The 18713-nt window shown below is 54.1% G+C and overlaps 1 long non-coding RNA gene across 2 annotated transcripts in view; it reads left to right on the forward strand.

Moving 5' to 3' along the window:
• The first annotated feature begins 286 nt into the window (after nucleotides 1-286).
• Nucleotides 287-18713, forward strand: part of LOC139827217 (uncharacterized) — a 29607-nt gene continuing 11180 nt past the window's right edge. The window contains exons 1-3 of one of the 2 annotated variants that reach the window (XR_011737559.1): nucleotides 287-1539; nucleotides 12573-12791; nucleotides 15689-18635. This is a non-coding gene — a long non-coding RNA (uncharacterized lncRNA). Of the gene's footprint in view, nucleotides 1540-12572; nucleotides 12792-15688; nucleotides 18636-18713 lie in introns of those variants that run through there. The other variant, XR_011737558.1, reaches the window with a different exon arrangement.

An 18713-nucleotide genomic window follows, 5' to 3' on the forward strand; every position in this document is an offset into this window, starting at 1 on the left:
CCGCTCGGTAAGCGGCGCCGCGACGCTTCCGCGCTCTCCCGGTGCCCGGGCGGGGCTGCGCTGGGGCCCGGCCTGTGCCCGGCGAGCGGGCGGGCGGGGAGGACGAGGCCGCTTGCGGGCACGCGTGGGTGGCGCGCTCGGCGCCGCCGCTTGGCGGGCAGCTGGAGCGGGGGGAGCGGCTGTGCCCGCCGGGTCCGGCGGTGTCGGCCGGTGCGGGAAAATCCCGTCGAAGATGTTACAGGCTTGTGAGTATTATTTCTGCTTGTTGTTGCTGTTTCATTTTGTGTTTCCTGAGGGAAAACTTGCTGTAAGGTGTGTAAGCAAAACGTGCTTGTTTTTTTGGAATGTTTGCCAGCTGAGTAGTTTCTGCCTTGGACTGAATCCTTGGGGGTGATCTGTTCGGGGCAGCCCTGTCATAGGGTAGCAGTTGCGTGACTGATCCTTGTCATCGGGTTCCTACCTGGTAGCCTTGATTTGGCGTGGGTTGTTGTGTTGAACTTCTCCGTAGTGAGTTTGGTTTTCCATTTCCTGAAGGTCTAGGCAAAGATTAAACAAATGAGTGGACTTAAAGAGAAGCATTTATTATTTGGTCATGCCATGTTGCTCTTTGAAACCTGTTTTGATTCTTGGTGATATTCAAGAAATTGCCGCGACTCAGAGGGCAAATCTTGATGTGCTGAGCAGAAGAGTGCAATGGATCTTTTTGCTTGCCAGGTAGCTTTCCTGACCCATGTGGCCAGTTGATCAAGATTCCACTGCACGCCTGAGAGAGTGAGAAAGATCCCCTCCCTCCTTCAATAATGACCGTGATGCTAATGGGATGAAATACTCTTCTTGATCAGCCTGGATGTCAGTCAAGCTCTGTCCCATCTCTGCCCCCCTTCCTCGGCAGGTCCCATCTGTGGGCAGAGCAGTCAGAATGTCCTTGGCTCTCAGACCAGAGCAATTACAAGCATTAGTTCTGTGCTGGGGTGTTAGCTCTTGTTCTCAAACTAATTCCAAATAATGAGCGTGCGAGCTGTGAAAAAGAAAGGTTTCTAGCTGCATGAAGAAAATCAGTTCGCTTTCGGTGAAAACAGCACAATTTCTTTCAGGTATGGAGCCCTCAGGGCTCTGTCAGGGCTTTCTTTTCTCCTCCGCCTTCTTTTCCCTTCCCTTCCCCCTTCCCTCTCCCTTCCTTCACTCTTCCCTAAAAACCAATTCCCAGGACACAAAACGCAATGGATACAAGTGTTTCTATTTTATTTGGTTTTATTTTACTTTTTAATGTACTTCCTTTGATGTTATTTCATGTCATTTCTGTTTCTCACTCTGTTTCAGAGCCAGTGCTCACAATCCTTAACGCAAGCCCACGTGTAGCCAGGAGCAGGCTGATGCGTTCTTCACTTTAGCTTGAACAAACAGCCCTTGCAGGCTGGCAAAGGCAAGTCCCAGAGCTGCAGAGAGCAGCAGCAGGAATAGAGGCCAAGCTTTCCCTGCTTCCTGAAGAGGGAGAACCTTGAGAATGAGGCGCGGGACTGACCATGCACAAAAGAAGAGGTATGTGGTACTGTGGGATCTTTTCCAAAGCATCACATGTAGCGATGACAAGCAGGTGTTTTGCCTTCCACAGCTTGTTTTGCTGCTGTGCTTCTTGGGCAGGGATGCACGAGAAGCGCTCTGGTCCCTGCCAGGCGCTGGTGTTGCCCGCAGGGAGAGCTGCCGAGTGGCAGCTGCGAATCCTTCCTGTTCCTGACAGGACACCAGTGGCTGCTCCAAAGCACTGGGTCCCCATGCAACATCTCTGCATCCTGTTCCCTACATCTGCCTTCTTTGTCTGTAACTTGTTTGGGTTTTGCCTGTTTCTTTCTACCTTGTTTGTTTTTTTTTGTTTTGGTGGTGGTGGTGTTGTTTCTCTTGTTGCTGTTGTTCTGGTTTTGTTGGGGTTTTTTAAGTTTGTTTCGTTTGGTTGGTGTAGGTCAGTTTCTATGAGTTGGTTTTGGTAGGCTTTTTGAGACTGGTTGTTCGAAGGTGGTTGTTTGACGCTGTATGACGTTGTTGGTAGGTTGTGTGTTCGTAGGTCACTGAAGGCTGGTTGTTTTAGGTTAAGGTTTGTTAAGTTTGGTTTAGGTTGGCGGTCTTAGCTGCTTGTTTCCGGTTTGATGGTTTAGCTTGGTTTGGGTTGGTTAGTTTAGGTGGGTGGGTTCAGGTTGTTTGATGTGATTTTCTTAGCGCTGCTCTGTGTGGTTTAGCTGAGGAGGTTTCTTTTTCTCGGTTTTGCTGGGTTCTTTGGTTGGTGCTGTTTTCTGAGGATTCTTTAGCACTGGTTGTGTTAGTTTGGTTTAGGTTTCTGGTTTTAGTAGCTTGGTTCAGTTTGTTGCGGTCGTTTGAGGTTGGTTTGAGGCAGGTTCTTTGAGGGTGGCTGTGAGAGGCTGGTTGTTGAAGGCTGGTGGGTTCAGGTTGCTTGATGCAGGTGATTTTTGGTTGAAGTTGTCTTCCGTCGGTTGTTGTAGGTGGCCTATCTGAAGCTGTTTTCATTGAGGCTGTTTTCTGTAGTTTGGTTGAGGTTTGTTTAGATGATTTTAAGTTGGGGGTGGGTTGGTTGGTTGGTTGGTTATTTGAGGTTGTTTCTTTTCAGTAAGCAGTTTAGGTGGGTTGGTGAGTGTCTGTGTTTTTAGGTAGGTTGGTTTAGGCAGGTTTGGTTTACATTGTTTAGGTCGCTTGAAGGGTTTCTGTTAAGGTTGGTTCAGGTTGTTTGGTTTAGGTTGGTTTAGTTATTTCCTGGTAGGTTGTTTAGGGCAGTGTTATGCACGGCGCATGTTTTGAAGATGGGTTCCTTCAGGCTGGGGTGGCTTAGATTGGTTGTTGAGGGTGCTTTAGGTGGTTTGGTTAGATGTACATTGTGTTTAGTTGGTTTTCGGTTGTGTCTGGATGCTTTGGATGTGAGTGCAGTCTCGCTGGGACATGTGTCCCCCCACTAATCACCAGGCTCGATTGGGCTGTTTCTGCTGTCTCGGCAGACGTCCCCTTCCTCCTTCCCTGCTCCACGTGTTTCCCCGCCTTGCTCAAAGAGGACGACGTTCCCCGCTAGAGGCGAACCATTGCTAGGTCAAGGGTATACGGTAGCTGCGCCGTGCTTGAGGACCTCCAAACAAGCTCAGGGTCCGTTAGGAGGAGAACCTGGGGTAGTCAGGCTTCCAAGACTGCAGGCACATCCAAGTGAGACACTGCCTGGGGCAGGGTGGCTGGTGGTTGGGTTTTTGTTGTTGAGGTTTTTTAGGGTGTTTTAGCTTTGTTGTTGAAGTTGAGTTGATCTAGATTGGTTTTTAGCTTGGTCGTCGTAGGCTGGTTTCAGTGGTTCTATTTAGCTTTGGGTTGTTTGCTTTAGGTCATTTTGGTGTGGTTATGTCATTTGGTTTCCTATTTTTGAGGTTGGTTTAGATCGGTCGCTTTAGGTGGTTTTATCCTTTATTAGATTGGTTTTAAGTTGTTTGAGATTGTTTAATGGTTATTTTAGGTTAAGATTGGTTGGTTTCAGTTTGTTTAGCTTGTTTGGTTCTAGGTTGCTTAAGGTTGGTTGAGAAATGCCGGTTTATGTAGTTTTAGATTGTTTTAGGTAGGATTTTTTTAGATCATTTGGTTTAGATAGGTTTGTTTTAGGGTGTTTAGGTTGGTTTATTTTGTTTGGTTTAGGTAATTTGTTGTAGATTGTTTAAGGTTCCGTTTAGGTTGTTGGTGGCTGATGGAAGTTTTTTAAGGCAGATTGGTTTAGCTTCTTTAAGGTTGGTTTAGGTGAGCTGTTCTATGCTGGTTTGGGCAGGCTGTTCTAGCTAAGTTTAGGGCCAGCTCGTGGAGCAGCAGGCACCCAGCCCAAATGGCCCAAAGAAGCCGTGGCAAGGGGCCGTGCTCAGCGCTGCAGAGGAAGGCAAAAAACCCCCGGAGACGCTTGCCGTCCCACCTGGGGGAAAAAAAAAGCCTTCCTCCCCCCAGCTGCAGGGCACGAGAGGCCATCTTCCTGGTGCTTGAGCAGCAGGCAGGATCCGAGCCAAAAGGGCCCAGAGGAGCTCTGCAAAGTGGTCATGCTCAATGCTGCAGAGGAAGGCAAAAAACCCCCGGGGACCAGTGCCAATCTGCCCCGGGGGAAAAAATTCCTTCCTGACCCCAGTGCTGGCGATCGGCTGTTCCCTGAGCATGTGAGCCAGACCTGGCTCCTTGTCCCACAGGCTGCTCACGCCTCCCACGACCTGCCCCAGCCCTATCCTATCCTATCCTGTCCTGTCCTGTCCTGTCCTGTCCTGTCCTCCCTTGAGCTGGAGTCATCTCCGGGACTCCCGAGAGTGCTCAAATGCCCCTGACCTGATGGACCTTGGCGGGGACTAGAATGCTTCCTGTGCCTGGTGGGACACCAGTGGTTGTCCCAAAGCACTGCAACCCCTTGCAACCCCTTTACATCCTAGTTCTTACGGCTGCTGAGCCTGGCTCCACAGGGGATGAAGATGGTGAGCTCTGCAGTGCTCCTCCCGAAGGAATTCCCTTGGTCTTGCCACTGCTATCCAGCTGAAAAGGATTTCCAGCCATCAGATAAGCTTGGAAGGTGGCCCTGGCAGTCCGTGTGCCATTCCTTCCCAATGCAGCAAGTGACGTGCTGCTATGCTGTCATTTATGGTGACGCTGTCTGCTCGGGAAGAAGTCCTGAATGGTTTTGTGCTGTTTACCGTATCTTTCCTTGGACTTGATAGCTCTTTTCCTGCTTTGGCTTTCATCCTTGATATCGTCCTTGAAGAGCTCTGCAGTGCTCCTCAAGAAGAAATTCCCTTGGTCTTGCCACTGCTACCCAGCTGAAAAGGATTTCCATCCATGAGCTGAGGTTTGAAGGTGGCCCTGGCAGCAGATTGTCTTACAGTGGAGAACCTCCAGCAGCCTCACGCAAGCTCTTCCTCCCTCAGCCCCTGCCCTGTGATGCCACCAGCTCCTCAAGTGCTTCCTCCGGGATGTGTAGGGGCTGCCCCCGGGCCAGCTCTGGCAGTGGACGCGGGACCCGGCTGCTCCCTTTGATCCTGCCCAGGGCATTGTGAGCTCTGCGTTGCCGGGTGCTGGCATTGTGACGTGGGGGTGACAGAGCCCCACGTGTGCAGCCCCGCCCGCCCCCAATCCGCCCAGCACCCTATGGAGGAAGCCTTTGGGGTGCTGGCCCCGAATCAGTCCCTGAGCTGAAGAGGCCCAGGAGGCTGTCCCTGCCCTTGGTGTGCATTCACTGGGCACAGCTGCTGGGTGTCCCTGAGGCCTCCTCCGCCGCTCGGCTTCCCGGAACAAACCTCCTGCTGTTTCTCTTCTCTCAGGCAGAAACCAGCCCTGCAGCCTCGAGGCCACCCTAGTAGCCATCTCCTCTCTGCCCCACATAAAAAGCCCGCTGGGTCCCACAGCAAGGAAGACCAGGGACTCAATCCAGCTGGACACAAACCCTTTCCTGAGGCATAAAGAGAGTGATTTTGAGAGCTGCAGAGAGCAGCAGCAGGAATAGAGGCCAAGCTTTCCCTGGTTCGTAAGAGGGAGAACCTTGAGAATGAGGCGCGGGACTGACCATGCCCAAAAGAAGAAGAAGAAGGAGAAGAAGATGATGACGGGTGTGGTACCGTGGGATGTTTTCCAGAGCTACGTGACACGTAGCGATGACGAGCAGACTTTTTGCCTTCCGCAGCTTGTTTTGCTGCCGTGCTTCTTGGGCAGGGATGCACGAGGAGCGCTTTGGTCCCTGCCAGGCGCTTGTGTTGCCCGCAGGGAGAGGTGCCGAGTGGCAGCTGCGGATGTTGCAGCCGTGCTGGAGCCCTTCCAAGCAGGGGCTGTTTTGGTGGAGGGAGGTTTTTGGTTTTGGTAGCTTGGTTGAGGTTGTTGAGGTGGTTGGAGGTGGTTTGTTTGAGGCAGGTTCTTCTTTGAGGGTGGTTGTGGGAGGCTGGGTTGGTGAAGGCTGGTGGGTTTAGGTAGCTTGATGGAGGTGATATTTGGTTGAAGTTGTTTTCCCCTTGGTTGTTTTAGGTGGGGTATGTGAAGTTGTTTTCATTGAGGTTGTTTTCAGTATTTTGTTTGAGGTTGGTGTAGGTGGTTTGGTTGAGGTTGTTTAGATGATTTGAGGTTGGGTGGCTTAGGTTGGTTCTGTTATAAAGCTTCAGTTGCCATGGGGGGACTCGAACCCACGAGCGGAGAGTCTGTTTACCCTTCTCCCACTTCCATGCAGTCATTAGCGGGTCCATCCTGGCTCCCGTGACCGGGACGCAACAGAAGGCTCACTCAGGGTTACTCGATCTACCCCCAAGATGGCTAGCGGCTGACCCCCTTCTGGTGGAGTCAAGTCAGTAGCCCCCTTAGGTAGGTGCCCATTTACAGCAATATGGGGAATCTGGCCATGCGGAGGCTTCCGTCGCCAGTTGCTGGCCCCCCATGTTGCAGGCCCACGTTACAGTAAAACAGAAGCATACCTTATCCGCTTAATTCAAAAAGTCGTCGTCTGCCCCCGCGGTGACCAGCCGGAGTGGAACGGAGCCCCTCTGAAATAAAAGGTTCGGGACACGTCTGGGAGGTCCGTTTCTCTCAGGCGGTCCGCACAGCCGGGCAGAGCTTGTGCCTTCGTGGTGGCCAAAATTGATACGTGGAAACAACTTTACAACCTAGAAAGTCATAAAACTTTACAACGTGCAAGGTTATAAAGCGGGTGTGTTTATCTGATATCGGGCGCAAGGGGGATCGTTCCACCATTCATGCGCACCTTCTAACACTACGAGGTGTGTTTAAATACAGCAAGGTGTTAGGTATTCATAGTGACCCCAGGAACGCCTATACTTATTCATAACCTTTCCCCGCTTCTTATTAAAATGAGTCCCAGGTCATAATTTGCAAAGTCTCCTCCTAGACAGCTCCCTGTTGCGCCTGCGCAGTGCCATCTGGTGGTCTTGAGGAGGGGTCTTTGAATGAAGGCTCCTTCAGCTTGGTCACAGTGAACTTTTTACCTTTGGCTCATTATGTTGAATTGACTGGGACCCAAGCTGCCAAGTCGATTGAAACCAGGCTGGCGCCCCCTTTTGCTCTAAATCTTTGTTATCTCGTCTCCTCAAGTTTACAGCTGGGTGCAGTAAAACTTCTTATCTTGGCATTCGAGGGGGTTCTGTTTTTCTTAGCATAAGTCTACATAAAGCTCTAAACTAAGCACTTCTTGTGTGCCTAAGCCTTAAAGTGGTAGTTTCTTAGTAGGCACCCATGATATGTTTAGTTAACCCTTGAAATGGTAGCTCCCTCTATCATCTCCCCTCCCCCCCATCCCCTGTCTCTCACCCCTTCTGCCCCCCTGTCTCTCCCGCGCTCCCCGCTCTGTCCCCCCCTCCCCATCCTATCCCTCCTCACTCCCCCTCCCTCCCTCCCCCCTCGCTCCCTTTCTCTCTCTCCCCCCTCGCTCCCTTTCTCTCTCTCCCCCCTCCCTCCCTCCCCTCCCTCCCTCTGTCTCTCTCCCCCCTCCCTCCCTCTCTCTCCCCCCTCCCTCCCTCTCTCTCCCCCCTCCCTCCCTCTCTCTCCCCCCTCCCTCCCTCTCTCTCCCCCCTCCCTCCCTCTCTCTCCCCCCTCCCTCCCTCTCACTCTCTCCCCCCCCCCCCCACTCTCTCCCCCCCCTCCCTCCCTCTCACTCTCTCCCCCCCCTCCCTCCCTCTCACTCTCTCCCCCCTCCCTCCCTCCCTCCCTCTCACTCTCTCCCCCCTGCCTCCCTCCCTCCCTCTCACTCTCTCCCCCCTGCCTCCCTCCCTCTCTCTCACTCCCCCCTCCCTCCCTCTCTCTCACTCCCCCCTCCCTCCCTCCCTCCCTCCCACTCCCCCCTCCCTCCCTCCCTCCCACTCCCCCCTCCCTCCCTCCCTCCCACTCCCCCCTCCCTCCCTCCCACTCCCCCCTCCCTCCCTCCCACTCCCCCCTCCCTCCCTCCCTCTCCCCCCTCCCTCCCTCCCTCTCCCCCCTCCCTCCCTCTCCCTCCCCCCTCCCTCCCTCTCCCTCCCCCCTCCCTCCCTCTCCCTCCCCCCTCCCTCCCTCTCCCTCCCCCCTCCCTCCCTCCCTCTCCCTCCCCCCTCCCTCCCTCTCCCTCCCCCCTCCCTCCCTCCCTCTCCCTCCCCCCTCCCTCCCTCCCTCTCCCTCCCCCCTCCCTCCCTCCCTCCCGCTCCCCCCTCCCTCCCTCCCGCTCCCCCCTCCCTCCCTCCCGCTCCCCCCTCCCTCCCTCCCTCCCGCTCCCCCCTCCCTCCCTCCCTCCCGCTCCCCCCTCCCTCCCTCCCTCCCGCTCCCCCCTCCCTCCCTCCCTCCCGCTCCCCCCTCCCTCCCTCCCTCCCGCTCCCCCCTCCCTCCCTCCCTCTCGCTCCCCCCTCCCTCCCTCTCACTCCCCCCTCCCTCCCTCCCTCCCTCCCTCTCACTCCCCCCTCCCTCCCTCCCTCCCTCCCTCTCACTCCCCCCTCCCTCCCTCCCTCTCACTCCCCCCTCCCTCCCTCCCTCCCTCTCACTCCCCCCTCCCTCCCTCTCACTCCCCCCTCCCTCCCTCCCTCCCTCTCACTCCCCCCTCCCTCCCTCCCTCCCTCTCACTCCCCCCTCCCTCCCTCCCTCCCTCTCACTCCCCCCTCCCTCCCTCCCTCCCTCTCACTCCCCCCTCCCTCCCTCCCTCCCTCTCACTCCCCCCTCCCTCCCTCCCTCCCTCTCACTCCCCCCTCCCTCCCTCCCTCCCTCTCACTCCCCCCTCCCTCCCTCCCTCCCTCTCACTCCCCCCTCCCTCCCTCCCTCTCACTCCCCCCTCCCTCCCTCCCTCCCTCTCACTCCCCCCTCCCTCCCTCCCTCCCTCTCACTCCCCCCTCCCTCCTCTTTTCCCTAAAAAACACTTTCAAGGACAAAAAACACAATGGATACAAAGTGTTTCTTTTTATTTTATTTTAGGTTCTTGAAGGTCGGTTAGTTGCTTGCTGTTGGTGTAGGTTGGGTTAGGTGAGTTGTTCCATGCTGGTTTGGGTGTGCTGTTCTAGCTAAGTTTAGGGCCAGCTCGTGGAGCAGCAGGCACCCAGCCCAAATGGCCCAAAGAAGCCGTGGCAAGGGGCCGTGCTCAGCGCTGCAGAGGAAGGCAAAAAACCCCCGGAGACGCTTGCTGTCCCACCTGGGGGAAAAAAAAAGCCTTCCTCCCCCCAGCTGCAGGGCACGAGAGGCCATCTTCCTGGTGCTTGAGCAGCAGGCAGGATCCGAGCCAAAAGGGCCCAGAGGAGCTCTGCAAAGTGGTCATGCTCAATGCTGCAGAGGAAGGCAAAAAAACCCCCGGGGACCAGTGCCAATCTGCCCCGGGGGAAAAAATTCCTTCCTGACCCCAGTGCTGGCGATCGGCTGTTCCCTGAGCATGTGAGCCAGACCTGGCTCCTTGTCCCACAGGCTGCTCACGCCTCCCAGGACCTGCCCAAGCCCTAGCCTATCCTATCCTAGCCTAGCCTGTCCTACCTTGCGCTGGAGCCATCTCCTGGACTTGGGAGAGTGCCCAAAGGCCTCTCACCTGACGGACCTTGGGGGCAAGGACACTTTGGAAAATCCTGCTTCCAACTGTCCTGTCAAGAATTCCTGAGCAAACCTGGGCAGAGAAAACAAAATGCCAGAGATGAAACTTACTGCACGTAACAAGAGGACACAACAGAGATGACGGAGGAAAACAGCAAGAGGGGAAGGAGAGGAGGAGCAGAGAACACAGAAGTAAACGAGACCCTTGAATCTCAGCCAATCAGAGGAGTAAGAGAAGGGTTCCAAAAGACCAGGCTCTGAATACAAAGCATACCTCGTAAGGTTTTGTCTCCAAACTTTTCCTCTTTTGAAGGCAAGGTGCAGATCCCACGCTGTCCTTTGGTCTCCGACGATGTCCTCCAGCGGCGTCCTTCGGTCCCCGACGGTCTCTGGCGGTCTCCAGTGGGCTTCTGTGCACACACACACACACGCACGCACGCACATATGTGGTTTTTATTTTCTATATCTACACATTTCTATTAACTCTAGAGTCTGTATACACGTCTACAGGGAGAAGGAGAAAAAGTCTGACTTATTTGTGCAATGTGCAAACCTTTTCCCTTGAAGGCAAGCTCCAGCTCCAGCGCTGCCCTTGGGTGTCCTGGCCGCCTGTGGTGGCTCCTGAGGACTCCTCCCGGTGCTCTGGGGCTGCCGACCAGAAGATGGCAGCGACTCTCCTCGCCTCTTCCCCAGGCCCCAGGGCAGAGGAGATGCCCCGGCATGAGGGCCGGGGATGCGGGCTGGGAAGCCGGGCTCACCTGCGGCTCCAGAGCGGCTGCTGCTCCGGCCCGGCCCATCCCATCCCGTCCCATGCCCCGGAGGCGGCTAGTGGCGGCTGCGGGGGCGGCGCCGCTTGTGCCCAGGCGCCTGCTTGGGGGCTCTGGGAGAGCCCCCGGCCGTCCTGCGGCGCTTCGGGCACCACGGCGCCGGGGGCTGCCCGCCCATGCTGCTCTTGTGCCCCAGCAGCCCTGCCTGAGGCGGGTCCACGTCCATCGGCTCCGCCTCCTCCCGAGGCGGGTCGATGTCCATGGGCTGCTCCTCCTCCTCCCGGGGTGGGTCAACCTCCATCGGCTCCTCCTCTCGCCTGTGGGCGGTGCTGGTGCTCGCGACAGGCTGCCGCCGTTTCTTGGGCGGCGGAGCCATGGGCCGGGGGGTCCGTGAGCCTCCTCTTCTGTCTTCTGCTCGCTGCGGCCTCTTCTCTCCGAGCGCTGGCGCGGCTGGCACGGCTGTGCTCCAACTGCCACAACAGAGGCTCGCGGCGTCCCCAGCGAACGCTGCGGTGGCCGGCATGGCGGCCCGCAGGGCCACGAGGGCCCCGTCGCGGGGCCATTTTGCTCTGCACTGCTGTCAGTGCTTGCATTTGGTTTGCCTCGCCTCGGATGGAACCAGCTCGTTTGCCTTTTGTCTTGAGGAAAGACCGACAGCCGCACATCTTTTGACAATATCTTTTACCAGCACGACAAACCTGGCACTTGTATTGCACAATTATCCTGTGCTAAGGGATTCTGCTATTTCTTTAGTGCTGTAGGATGAAGAATGCAAAAGGTGTTTGAAGAGACAGTGCTCGTTCCCGCGTTTACCGGCACACGGGGCGGGGCCGAGGAGCGACGGCTCTGCCATCCGCTCGTCGGGGCTGCTGGCTCGGTCTTTGCGGGAGGCGGTAGCGATTGCTCGGGTCTGTGTCCAGCATGGCGGCCAAGGCGAGCAGCAGCCCCTCTCAGCTGCTGCTGCCGCTCGGTAAGCGGCGCCGCGACGCTTCCGCGCTCTCCCGGTGCCCGGGCGGGGCTGCGCTGGGGCCCGGCCTGTGCCCGGCGAGCGGGCGGGCGGGGAGGACGAGGCCGCTTGCGGGCACGCGTGGGTGGCGCGCTCGGCGCCGCCGCTTGGCGGGCAGCTGGAGCGGGGGGAGCGGCTGTGCCCGCCGGGTCCGGCGGTGTCGGCCGGTGCGGGAAAATCCCGTCGAAGATGTTACAGGCTTGTGAGTATTATTTCTGCTTGTTGTTGCTGTTTCATTTTGTGTTTCCTGAGGGAAAACTTGCTGTAAGGTGTGTAAGCAAAACGTGCTTGTTTTTTTGGAATGTTTGCCAGCTGAGTAGTTTCTGCCTTGGACTGAATCCTTGGGGGTGATCTGTTCGGGGCAGCCCTGTCATAGGGTAGCAGTTGCGTGACTGATCCTTGTCATCGGGTTCCTACCTGGTAGCCTTGATTTGGCGTGGGTTGTTGTGTTGAACTTCTCCGTAGTGAGTTTGGTTTTCCATTTCCTGAAGGTCTAGGCAAAGATTAAACAAATGAGTGGACTTAAAGAGAAGCATTTATTATTTGGTCATGCCATGTTGCTCTTTGAAACCTGTTTTGATTCTTGGTGATATTCAAGAAATTGCCGCGACTCAGAGGGCAAATCTTGATGTGCTGAGCAGAAGAGTGCAATGGATCTTTTTGCTTGCCAGGTAGCTTTCCTGACCCATGTGGCCAGTTGATCAAGATTCCACTGCACGCCTGAGAGAGTGAGAAAGATCCCCTCCCTCCTTCAATAATGACCGTGATGCTAATGGGATGAAATACTCTTCTTGATCAGCCTGGATGTCAGTCAAGCTCTGTCCCATCTCTGCCCCCCTTCCTCGGCAGGTCCCATCTGTGGGCAGAGCAGTCAGAATGTCCTTGGCTCTCAGACCAGAGCAATTACAAGCATTAGTTCTGTGCTGGGGTGTTAGCTCTTGTTCTCAAACTAATTCCAAATAATGAGCGTGCGAGCTGTGAAAAAGAAAGGTTTCTAGCTGCATGAAGAAAATCAGTTCGCTTTCGGTGAAAACAGCACAATTTCTTTCAGGTATGGAGCCCTCAGGGCTCTGTCAGGGCTTTCTTTTCTCCTCCGCCTTCTTTTCCCTTCCCTTCCCCCTTCCCTCTCCCTTCCTTCACTCTTCCCTAAAAACCAATTCCCAGGACACAAAACGCAATGGATACAAGTGTTTCTATTTTATTTGGTTTTATTTTACTTTTTAATGTACTTCCTTTGATGTTATTTCATGTCATTTCTGTTTCTCACTCTGTTTCAGAGCCAGTGCTCACAATCCTTAACGCAAGCCCACGTGTAGCCAGGAGCAGGCTGATGCGTTCTTCACTTTAGCTTGAACAAACAGCCCTTGCAGGCTGGCAAAGGCAAGTCCCAGAGCTGCAGAGAGCAGCAGCAGGAATAGAGGCCAAGCTTTCCCTGCTTCCTGAAGAGGGAGAACCTTGAGAATGAGGCGCGGGACTGACCATGCACAAAAGAAGAGGTATGTGGTACTGTGGGATCTTTTCCAAAGCATCACATGTAGCGATGACAAGCAGGTGTTTTGCCTTCCACAGCTTGTTTTGCTGCTGTGCTTCTTGGGCAGGGATGCACGAGAAGCGCTCTGGTCCCTGCCAGGCGCTGGTGTTGCCCGCAGGGAGAGCTGCCGAGTGGCAGCTGCGAATCCTTCCTGTTCCTGACAGGACACCAGTGGCTGCTCCAAAGCACTGGGTCCCCATGCAACATCTCTGCATCCTGTTCCCTACATCTGCCTTCTTTGTCTGTAACTTGTTTGGGTTTTGCCTGTTTCTTTCTACCTTGTTTGTTTTTTTTTGTTTTGGTGGTGGTGGTGTTGTTTCTCTTGTTGCTGTTGTTCTGGTTTTGTTGGGGTTTTTTAAGTTTGTTTCGTTTGGTTGGTGTAGGTCAGTTTCTATGAGTTGGTTTTGGTAGGCTTTTTGAGACTGGTTGTTCGAAGGTGGTTGTTTGACGCTGTATGACGTTGTTGGTAGGTTGTGTGTTCGTAGGTCACTGAAGGCTGGTTGTTTTAGGTTAAGGTTTGTTAAGTTTGGTTTAGGTTGGCGGTCTTAGCTGCTTGTTTCCGGTTTGATGGTTTAGCTTGGTTTGGGTTGGTTAGTTTAGGTGGGTGGGTTCAGGTTGTTTGATGTGATTTTCTTAGCGCTGCTCTGTGTGGTTTAGCTGAGGAGGTTTCTTTTTCTCGGTTTTGCTGGGTTCTTTGGTTGGTGCTGTTTTCTGAGGATTCTTTAGCACTGGTTGTGTTAGTTTGGTTTAGGTTTCTGGTTTTAGTAGCTTGGTTCAGTTTGTTGCGGTCGTTTGAGGTTGGTTTGAGGCAGGTTCTTTGAGGGTGGCTGTGAGAGGCTGGTTGTTGAAGGCTGGTGGGTTCAGGTTGCTTGATGCAGGTGATTTTTGGTTGAAGTTGTCTTCCGTCGGTTGTTGTAGGTGGCCTATCTGAAGCTGTTTTCATTGAGGCTGTTTTCTGTAGTTTGGTTGAGGTTTGTTTAGATGATTTTAAGTTGGGGGTGGGTTGGTTGGTTGGTTGGTTATTTGAGGTTGTTTCTTTTCAGTAAGCAGTTTAGGTGGGTTGGTGAGTGTCTGTGTTTTTAGGTAGGTTGGTTTAGGCAGGTTTGGTTTACATTGTTTAGGTCGCTTGAAGGGTTTCTGTTAAGGTTGGTTCAGGTTGTTTGGTTTAGGTTGGTTTAGTTATTTCCTGGTAGGTTGTTTAGGGCAGTGTTATGCACGGCGCATGTTTTGAAGATGGGTTCCTTCAGGCTGGGGTGGCTTAGATTGGTTGTTGAGGGTGCTTTAGGTGGTTTGGTTAGATGTACATTGTGTTTAGTTGGTTTTCGGTTGTGTCTGGATGCTTTGGATGTGAGTGCAGTCTCGCTGGGACATGTGTCCCCCCACTAATCACCAGGCTCGATTGGGCTGTTTCTGCTGTCTCGGCAGACGTCCCCTTCCTCCTTCCCTGCTCCACGTGTTTCCCCGCCTTGCTCAAAGAGGACGACGTTCCCCGCTAGAGGCGAACCATTGCTAGGTCAAGGGTATACGGTAGCTGCGCCGTGCTTGAGGACCTCCAAACAAGCTCAGGGTCCGTTAGGAGGAGAACCTGGGGTAGTCAGGCTTCCAAGACTGCAGGCACATCCAAGTGAGACACTGCCTGGGGCAGGGTGGCTGGTGGTTGGGTTTTTGTTGTTGAGGTTTTTTAGGGTGTTTTAGCTTTGTTGTTGAAGTTGAGTTGATCTAGATTGGTTTTTAGCTTGGTCGTCGTAGGCTGGTTTCAGTGGTTCTATTTAGCTTTGGGTTGTTTGCTTTAGGTCATTTTGGTGTGGTTATGTCATTTGGTTTCCTATTTTTGAGGTTGGTTTAGATCGGTCGCTTTAGGTGGTTTTATCCTTTATTAGATTGGTTTTAAGTTGTTTGAGATTGTTTAATGGTTATTTTAGGTTAAGATTGGTTGGTTTCAGTTTGTTTAGCTTGTTTGGTTCTAGGTTGCTTAAGGTTGGTTGAGAAATGCCGGTTTATGTAGTTTTAGATTGTTTTAGGTAGGATTTTTTTAGATCATTTGGTTTAGATAGGTTTGTTTTAGGGTGTTTAGGTTGGTTTATTTTGTTTGGTTTAGGTAATTTGTTGTAGATTGTTTAAGGTTCCGTTTAGGTTGTTGGTGGCTGATGGAAGTTTTTTAAGGCAGATTGGTTTAGCTTCTTTAAGGTTGGTTTAGGTGAGCTGTTCTATGCTGGTTTGGGCAGGCTGTTCTAGCTAAGTTTAGGGCCAGGTCGTGGAGCAGCAGGCACCCAGCCCAAATGGCCCAAAGAAGCCGTGGCAAGGGGCCGTGCTCAGCGCTGCAGAGGAAGGCAAAAAACCCCCGGAGACGCTTGCCGTCCCACCTGGGGGAAAAAAAAAGCCTTCCTCCCCCCAGCTGCAGGGCACGAGAGGCCATCTTCCTGGTGCTTGAGCAGCAGGCAGGATCCGAGCCAAAAGGGCCCAGAGGAGCTCTGCAAAGTGGTCATGCTCAATGCTGCAGAGGAAGGCAAAAAACCCCCGGGGACCAGTGCCAATCTGCCCCGGGGGAAAAAATTCCTTCCTGACCCCAGTGCTGGCGATCGGCTGTTCCCTGAGCATGTGAGCCAGACCTGGCTCCTTGTCCCACAGGCTGCTCACGCCTCCCACGACCTGCCCCAGCCCTATCCTATCCTATCCTGTCCTGTCCTGTCCTGTCCTGTCCTGTCCTCCCTTGAGCTGGAGTCATCTCCGGGACTCCCGAGAGTGCTCAAATGCCCCTGACCTGATGGACCTTGGCGGGGACTAGAATGCTTCCTGTGCCTGGTGGGACACCAGTGGTTGTCCCAAAGCACTGCAACCCCTTGCAACCCCTTTACATCCTAGTTCTTACGGCTGCTGAGCCTGGCTCCACAGGGGATGAAGATGGTGAGCTCTGCAGTGCTCCTCCCGAAGGAATTCCCTTGGTCTTGCCACTGCTATCCAGCTGAAAAGGATTTCCAGCCATCAGATAAGCTTGGAAGGTGGCCCTGGCAGTCCGTGTGCCATTCCTTCCCAATGCAGCAAGTGACGTGCTGCTATGCTGTCATTTATGGTGACGCTGTCTGCTCGGGAAGAAGTCCTGAATGGTTTTGTGCTGTTTACCGTATCTTTCCTTGGACTTGATAGCTCTTTTCCTGCTTTGGCTTTCATCCTTGATATCGTCCTTGAAGAGCTCTGCAGTGCTCCTCAAGAAGAAATTCCCTTCGTCTTGCCACTGCTACCCAGCTGAAAAGGATTTCCATCCATGAGCTGAGGTTTGAAGGTGGCCCTGGCAGCAGATTGTCTTACAGTGGAGAACCTCCAGCAGCCTCACGCAAGCTCTTCCTCCCTCAGCCCCTGCCCTGTGATGCCACCAGCTCCTCAAGTGCTTCCTCCGGGATGTGTAGGGGCTGCCCCCGGGCCAGCTCTGGCAGTGGACGCGGGACCCGGCTGCTCCCTTTGATCCTGCCCAGGGCATTGTGAGCTCTGCGTTGCCGGGTGCTGGCATTGTGACGTGGGGGTGACAGAGCCCCACGTGTGCAGCCCCGCCCGCCCCCAATCCGCCCAGCACCCTATGGAGGAAGCCTTTGGGGTGCTGGCCCCGAATCAGTCCCTGAGCTGAAGAGGCCCAGGAGGCTGTCCCTGCCCTTGGTGTGCATTCACTGGGCACAGCTGCTGGGTGTCCCTGAGGCCTCCTCCGCCGCTCGGCTTCCCGGAACAAACCTCCTGCTGTTTCTCTTCTCTCAGGCAGAAACCAGCCCTGCAGCCTCGAGGCCACCCTAGTAGCCATCTCCTCTCTGCCCCACATAAAAAGCCCGCTGGGTCCCACAGCAAGGAAGACCAGGGACTCAATCCAGCTGGACACAAACCCTTTCCTGAGGCATAAAGAGAGTGATTTTGAGAGCTGCAGAGAGCAGCAGCAGGAATAGAGGCCAAGCTTTCCCTGGTTCGTAAGAGGGAGAACCTTGAGAATGAGGCGCGGGACTGACCATGCCCAAAAGAAGAAGAAGAAGGAGAAGAAGATGATGACGGGTGTGGTACCGTGGGATGTTTTCCAGAGCTACGTGACACGTAGCGATGACGAGCAGACTTTTTGCCTTCCGCAGCTTGTTTTGCTGCCGTGCTTCTTGGGCAGGGATGCACGAGGAGCGCTTTGGTCCCTGCCAGGCGCTTGTGTTGCCCGCAGGGAGAGGTGCCGAGTGGCAGCTGCGGATGTTGCAGCCGTGCTGGAGCCCTTCCAAGCAGGGGCTGTTTTGGTGGAGGGAGGTTTTTGGTTTTGGTAGCTTGGTTGAGGTTGTTGAGGTGGTTGGAGGTGGTTTGTTTGAGGCAGGTTCTTCTTTGAGGGTGGTTGTGGGAGGCTGGGTTGGTGAAGGCTGGTGGGTTTAGGTAGCTTGATGGAGGTGATATTTGGTTGAAGTTGTTTTCCCCTTGGTTGTTTTAGGTGGGGTATGTGAAGTTGTTTTCATTGAGGTTGTTTTCAGTATTTTGTTTGAGGTTGGTGTAGGTGGTTTGGTTGAGGTTGTTTAGATGATTTGAGGTTGGGTGGCTTAGGTTGGTTCTGTTATAAAGCTTCAGTTGCCATGGGGGGACTCGAACCCACGAGCGGAGAGTCTGTTTACCCTTCTCCCACTTCCATGCAGTCATTAGCGGGTCCATCCTGGCTCCCGTGACCGGGACGCAACAGAAGGCTCACTCAGGGTTACTCGATCTACCCCCAAGATGGCTAGCGGCTGACCCCCTTCTGGTGGAGTCAAGTCAGTAGCCCCCTTAGGTAGGTGCCCATTTACAGCAATATGGGGAATCTGGCCATGCGGAGGCTTCCGTCGCCAGTTGCTGGCCCCCCATGTTGCAGGCCCACGTTACAGTAAAACAGAAGCATACCTTATCCGCTTAATTCAAAAAGTCGTCGTCTGCCCCCGCGGTGACCAGCCGGAGTGGAACGGAGCCCCTCTGAAATAAAAGGTTCGGGACACGTCTGGGAGGTCCGTTTCTCTCAGGCGGTCCGCACAGCCGGGCAGAGCTTGTGCCTTCGTGGTGGCCAAAATTGATACGTGGAAACAACTTTACAACCTAGAAAGTCATAAAACTTTACAACGTGCAAGGTTATAAAGCGGGTGTGTTTATCTGATATCGGGCGCAAGGGGGATCGTTCCACCATTCATGCGCACCTTCTAACACTACGAGGTGTGTTTAAATACAGCAAGGTGTTAGGTATTCATAGTGACCCCAGGAACGCCTATACTTATTCATAACCTTTCCCCGCTTCTTATTAAAATGAGTCCCAGGTCATAATTTGCAAAGTCTCCTCCTAGACAGCTCCCTGTTGCGCCTGCGCAGTGCCATCTGGTGGTCTTGAGGAGGGGTCTTTGAATGAAGGCTCCTTCAGCTTGGTCACAGTGAACTTTTTACCTTTGGCTCATTATGTTGAATTGACTGGGACCCAAGCTGCCAAGTCGATTGAAACCAGGCTGGCGCCCCCTTTTGCTCTAAATCTTTGTTATCTCGTCTCCTCAAGTTTACAGCTGGGTGCAGTAAAACTTCTTATCTTGGCATTCGAGGGGGTTCTGTTTTTCTTAGCATAAGTCTACATAAAGCTCTAAACTAAGCACTTCTTGTGTGCCTAAGCCTTAAAGTGGTAGTTTCTTAGTAGGCACCCATGATATGTTTAGTTAACCCTTGAAATGGTAGCTCCCTCTATCATCTCCCCTCCCCCCCATCCCCTGTCTCTCACCCCTTCTGCCCCCCTGTCTCTCCCGCGCTCCCCGCTCTGTCCCCCCCTCCCCATCCTATCCCTCCTCACTCCCCCTCCCTCCCTCCCCCCTCGCTCCCTTTCTCTCTCTCCCCCCTCGCTCCCTTTCTCTCTCTCCCCCCTCCCTCCCTCCCCTCCCTC

Source organism: Patagioenas fasciata, chromosome 2 (assembly GCF_037038585.1).
Source record: "Patagioenas fasciata isolate bPatFas1 chromosome 2, bPatFas1.hap1, whole genome shotgun sequence".
Lineage (NCBI taxonomy): Eukaryota > Metazoa > Chordata > Aves > Columbiformes > Columbidae > Patagioenas > Patagioenas fasciata.